Here is a 6773-nt window from a genome sequence, read left to right as displayed (position 1 = left end):
CATCTCTGATTGCCTGATTAACACAATCATTCTTTAGTAGGGTGGTTTTTAACCTCCACATTCTTGGAGGTTTTCCAGACTTCTTCCTGTGGTTCATTTCAAGTTTCATAGCATTGTGATCTGAAAGTGTGCATGGTATAATCTCTATTCTTTTATACTTATGGAGGGCTGCTTTATGCCCCAGTATGTGATCAATCTTGGAGAATGTGCCATGTGCACTCGAGAAGAAGGTGAATTTCCTATCTTCGGGATGCAGAGTTCTAAATATATCTATCAGTTCCATTTGTTCCAATGTGTCGTTCAGGTCCATTGTTTTTTTAGTGATTCTCTGCCTGGTTGATCTATCCATTGCTGTCAGTGCAGTATTAAAGTCCCCTGCAATTACCACATTTTTTTCAATAGAATTGTTTCTTTCTGTGATTAATTCCTTTATGTATTTGGGTGCTCCCGAGTTAGGCGCATAGATATTTATAATTGTTAGCTCTTCCTGATGGAGAGATCCTGTAATTATTATATAATGTCCTTCTTCATCTCTTGTTACTGCCTTTACTTTAAAGTCCAGTTTGTCTGAAATTAGTATGGCTACCCCAGCTTTCTTTTGACTTCCAGTCGCCTGATAGATATTTCTCCATTCCTTTACTTTCAACCTGTAGGTGTCTTCTGGTCGCAAATGAGTCTCTTGTAGACAGCAAATAGATGGGTTTTGTTTTTTATCCATTCTGCTACCCTGTGTCGTTTGGTTGGAGCATTCATTCCATTTACATTCAGTGTTATTATTGAGAAATGTGGGTTTAGTCATTGTGTTCTCCTTAGAATTCATGTTTATAGTGGTGTCTCTGGTACTTTGTATTCTTTGCAACATTTCCCTTATAGCGTCCCTCTTAGGATTTCCTGTAGGGCTGGTTTGGTGGTCATGTATTCTCTCAGTTTTTGTTTTTTTGGGAACACTTTTATTTCTCCTATTTTGAATGACAGGCTTGCTGGATAAAGGATTCTTGGCTGCATGTATTTTCTGTTCATCACATTGAAAATTTCCCGCCATTCCTTCCTGGCCTGCCAGGTTTCATTAGATAGGTCTGTAACCACTCTGATAGGTTTCCCTTTGTATGTGAGGGCCCTTTTCTCCATAGCTGCATTCAGAATTCTCTCTTTATCTTTTATTTTGCCAGTTTCACTATGATATGTCTTGCAGAAGGCCGATTCAAGTTACATCTTAAGGGGGTTCTTTGTGCCTCTTGAATTTGAGTGTCTATTTCTTTTCCCAGATTTGGGAAATTCTCAGTTATAACTTGGTCAAGTATCCCTTCTGGCCCTTTCTCTCTGTCTTCCTCTTCAGGAATTCCTATGATACGGATGTTGTTCCACTTGATTGTGTCACTCAGGTCTCGAGTTCTCCTTTCCTGCTCCTGGATCAATTTCTCTCTCTTTTTTTCAGCTTCCTCTTTTGCTATAACTATATCTTCTAATTCACCTATTCTTTTCTCTGCCTCATTAATCTTTGAGGTGGCTGCCTCCAGTTTGTTATTCACCTCACCTATAGCCGTTTTTAACTCATCAAAGTGCCTAGTCATTGTCTCTGTTGCTTCTTTGGTGCTTTTCTCAACCCCAGCGATTAATTTTATGACATGTTTTTTAAATTCTTGTTCCGGTATGTAGTCTAGATCTGTCTTGAGCAGTTCTGTGGCTGTGACTTCCTCTTGGAGGTTCTTCAGGGGAGAGTTCCTTCGTTTTGTCATTTTTGCTAGTTTTCTGTCTCTTGTCACCTTTAGAAAGTTCATTGTGCACTGTGCACCTGTTAATATTTCTCTGTGAAAGGAGGCTTATTGACTATCCAGGGCCTGTCTTTTCAGGGGATATTCTTTTAATGGTGTCTCTCAGTTTCTCTTGTTGTGCCTTTGATATTTTATTTCCCTACTCAGCAATATTTGGGACTCGCTGTCATGCACACTTTGAATTATTTCTAGTGTAGCCCTAAGAAGGAAAACAGACTGATACACACAGAGGGAACAGTAACACACAAACGCACAGACAAATCAAACAAACAAACACATTAAAAGGGGGAAGGAAAATGAAGAGAATGAGAGGAAAGATATGAAAAGAGGAGAAGAAGAAAAGAAAAAGAAAAGAAAAAAATAAAGGGGGTCAGAGACAACAAAGGACAGTGGACAGTCTAAAAGTGTATGACAAGTTGAGGGGAGAGGTAGGGATGAGATATAGGAGAATATATTCACTCAGGTATCCTTGAGGTTCTCTTCCTTCTGGAGTCCGTTATTTCTCCTTCCGCTCTTGCAGATGAGAGTAATGTTCTTCTCAGCTTGATTGATGGGGCAGACGAAGTTTACAGAGCTCCCTTCCTCTCCGCCATCTTGGCTCCTCCCCCCTCCCTGTTTTTATATGAGTTTTGCTTCCCTTCCCTTATGTTCATCTGTTTTGTACCTTGGATCCTTTCCTTTTTCTTTTTCATCAAACTAGGTAAGGGTGGTTTATCAATTTTGTTAATTCTTTCAAAGAACTAGCACCTGGTTTCAATGATCCTTTCTACTGTTGTTTTTTGTTTGTTTGCTAGTTTCTTTTGATAGCATTGATTTCTACTGTAATCCTTATTACAATGGTTTTAGGTTTTATTTGCTGTTCTTTTTCCAGCTGTTTGAGATGTATGGTAGATTGTATACCTGAGACATTTTTTTCCTTCTTTAGGAAGGCCCAAATTGCTATATACTTCCCTCTTATGACTGCCTTTGCTGTGTTCCCGAGGTTTGGGGCTGTGATGTTACCATTTTCATTGGCTTTCTTGTACTTGTTAATTTCCTCTTTAACTTCTTGTTTAGCTATTCATTATTTACTAGTATGCTCTTTAGTCTCCGAGTATTTGTTATCTTTCCAATTCCTTTCTTGTGGTTGATTTTGAGTTACATTTCATTATGGCCTTAAAATTTGCATGTACTGAGCTCGATTTTTTTGTATTTGTTGAGGGCTTATTCATTTCTCAATATGTGATCTATTCCTAAGAATGCTTCATGTGCACTTGAGAAGAATGTGTATTCTGCTACTTTAGGATGAACTGTTCTAAATATATCTGTGATCTATCCAATCCAGTGTGTCATTAAAAGACTTTGTTTCCTTCTTTATTTTCTGTTTAGATGATCTGTCCATTGCTATAATTGTTTGTGATTAATTGATTTATATATTTCAGTGGTCACCACATTTGGAGCATAAATGTTTATGATAGTTAGATCTTCTTGGTGGGTAGACCCCTTAATTATGATATAACATCCTTCTTCATCACTTGTTACAGTCTTTATTTTAAAATCTTGATTGTCTGATATAAGTATGGCTACTGTGGCTTTCTTTTGGCAATCATTAGCATGAAGATGGTTCTCCATCCCTTTCCTTTCAATCCGAAGGTGTCATTAGGTCTTAAATGGGTCTCTTGTAAACAGCATATAGATGGATCTTGTTTTCTTATCCATTCTGTTACCCTATGTCTTTTGATTGGAGCATTTCATCCATTGATGTTTAGAGTGAATACTGAAATATATGAATTTATTGCCATTATGTTGCCTGTAGAGTTGGAGTTTCTGGTGGTGTTTTCTGGTTCTTTCTAGTCTTTGTTGCTTTTGGTCTTGATTAGTTAGTTTTCTGTTTGTTTGTTTGTTTGCTTGTTTGTTTTGTTTTCTTTCCTCCACTCAGAGAGTCCTCCTTATAATATCTTGCAGGGATGGTTTAGTGGTCACAAACTCCTTTAATTTATATTTGGGAATCTTGTCTCTCCTTCTATTTTGAAAGACTGCCTTGCTGGATAAGGAATTCTAGGCTGCATATTTTTCTGATTAAGCACCTTGAATATATCCTGCCATTTTTTCTGGCCTGTCAAGTTTCTAGGGATAGGTACACTGCTACCTGATAGGTCTTCCCTTGTAATTTAAGGATTTTTTTCTTTTGCTGCTTTCATGATTCTTTCCTTGCTTGAGTATTTTATGAAATTGACTATGGTATGCCTTATTGATGCTCGGCTTTTATTGAATCTAATGGGAGTTTTCTGTGCTTCCTGTATTTTGATGTCTGTGTCTTTCCCTGGGTTAGGAAAGTTTTCCATTATGATTTCCTCATATAAGCCCTCTACTCCTTTTTCTCTCTTTTCACCTTCTGCGAGCTCTATGATTTGATTGTTATTCTTTTTTAATGATTCACTGAGTTCTCTAATTCTTAAATTGTGCTGTTTTGTCGTAGTCTCCCTATTTTGTTCTGCTTCATCATTCTCCTTTAGCTTGTCTGCTTTATTGCTGATTCGTTGCTCTGCATCATCCATCCTTGCTAATGCAGCATCCCTTCAACACTGCAGCTCAGTTACAGCACTTGTTAATTCGTCCTGAGTAGGTTTTACATCTTTTATGTCCTCAAAAAGGGATTCTAATCTATTTTCAACTCCAGCTAGTATTCTTATTATTGTGATTCTGGAATCTGGCTCAGACATGTTGCTTGTATCTGTGTTGTTTAAGTCCCTGTCATTTCTTCCTATCCTTTCTTTTGGGGGGAATTCCTTCATTTAATCATTTTCAAGGAAAAAAGGAATTAGTAATGTAAAAAAAAATTTAAAAAGTAATAGCAATTCCACAAAATCAAATGTAGGATGCTAGTTCCTTGGGGTGTTTGGTCTGTTTGTTGAAAGAAGCTTAAAAGAAAAGAGAAAAAAGGGATAGAAAAGAAAAGAAAAAATAAGGAAAATATTTGAAAATTTGAAAAAGTGAATACAATAAAATAGAAAGACAATGACATGATGAAAGTAAATAGATTTTTAAAAGTTTACGAAAAAGTGAAATATATAGTAGAAAAAAGTCTTTTTTTCTGCTGTGTTTGGGGTACTCTTGCTGCTCCTCTTCTACTTTCCTTAGTGTGCAGTTAGATTTTGAATTTGGGCTTTTTCTAGTTTGGTGAAAAACTATGCATGGATTGCAATATACTTTCCTCTTAGGACTGCCTTTGCTGCATCCCAGAGAGTTTGGATTGTTGTATTTTCTTTTTCATTGTTTCCATATATTTTTTAATTTCTTCTCTAATTGCCTGATTAACCCAATCATTCTTTAGTAGGGTAGTTTTTAACCTCCACAGTTTTGGAGGTTTTCCAGACTTTTTCCTGTGATTGATTTCAAGTTTCATAGCATTGTGATCTGAAAGTGTGCATGGTATGATCTCAATTTTTTGTATTTATGGAAGGCTGTTTTATGACTCACGATGTGATCTATCTTGGAGAATATGCCATATGTGCTCAAGAAGAAAGTGTCTTCCCTAGCTTTAGGATCAGAGTTCTAAATATATCTCTCAATTCCACCCATTCCAAAGTGCCATTCAGGTCCATTGTTTCTGTAGTGATTTTCTGTCTGGTTGACCTATCCATTGTGGTAAGTGGAGTATTAAAACCCCATGTGATAAGCACATTCTTATCAATAAGACTGTTTCTGTTAGTGATTATTTGTTTTATGTATTTGGCTGCTCCCGAATTCGGCTCATATATGTTTATAATTGTTAGCTCTTCTTGATGGAGAGACCCTGTAATTATTATATAATGTCCTTCTTTATCTTTTGTTACTGCCTTTACTTTAAAGTCCAGTTTGTCCACTTTAAGTATGGCTACTCTGGCTTTCTTTTGACTTCCAGTCGCATGATAGATATTTCTCCATCCCCTTACTTGCAATCAGAGGGTGTCTTCAGGCCTAAGATGAGCCTCTTGTAGAGAGCAAATAGATGGCATTTGGCTTTTTATCCATTCTGCTACCCTGTGTCGTTTTATTGGAGCATTCAATCCATTTACATTCAATGTTATTATTGGAAAATGTGGGTTTAGATTCATTGTGTTCCCCATAGACCCCAACCCCAGCAGAAGGAGAGAAATAATAAAGATCAAGGCAGAAATAAACAATATAGAATCCAAAGAAACAATGGAACAGATCAATGAAATCAAGACTTGTTTTTTTGAAGAAGTAAAATTGATACACTTCTAGTGAGGCTCCTCAGAAAAGAGGCAACACCCAAAGGACAATTTCATGAATAAAAATGTACCTACTACAACTGATCCCTCAGAAATACAAGCAATCATCAGAGATTACTATGGAAAATTATATGGCAACACACTGGACAATCTCGACGAAATGGATAAATTCCTAAACACACATGCACTACCAAAGGACAAACGGGAAGAGACAGAAAATCTGAACACCCCATAACCAGTGAAAAAAATGGATCAGTTATCAAAAATCTCCCAAAAAACAAGAGCCCAGGGCTGGATGGCTTCCTAGGGGAATTCTGTCAGACATTTAAAGCAGACTTAACATCCATCCTTCTTAAGCTATTCTAAAAAATATAAATAGAAGGAAAATTCCCGAACTTGTTCTATGAAGCCAGCATCACTTTGATTCCCAACCCGACAGAGACCTGACAAAAAAAGAGAACTGGGGGTGGTGCCAAGATGGCGGAGAGGAAGGGAGCTCTGTAAACTCCCTCCGCACCGTTTTTCGAACTGAGAAGGATATTACGTTCAACTGAGAGAGCGGAAGGAGAAAATACGAACTCCAGAAGGAATAGAACCTCAAAGATACCTGAGTGAGTGGGGGCGAATGGGGGAGATCCGAGGATGGGCCAGCCCAGGACGGGCAGGGGAGGTAAGATCCCCAGCCCAATGTGGCGCAAGTGCCAGGCGCCCGGGAGACAAAGGGAAGAGACAGAGTCGGAACGCGCTCATAGAACTGTCTCTGGGGAAGAGGTATAGAACGCTTAGC

This window comes from Suricata suricatta, chromosome 7 (assembly GCF_006229205.1).
Source record: "Suricata suricatta isolate VVHF042 chromosome 7, meerkat_22Aug2017_6uvM2_HiC, whole genome shotgun sequence".
NCBI lineage: Eukaryota > Metazoa > Chordata > Mammalia > Carnivora > Herpestidae > Suricata > Suricata suricatta.
Note: the sequence above shows the minus strand (reverse complement) of the source record.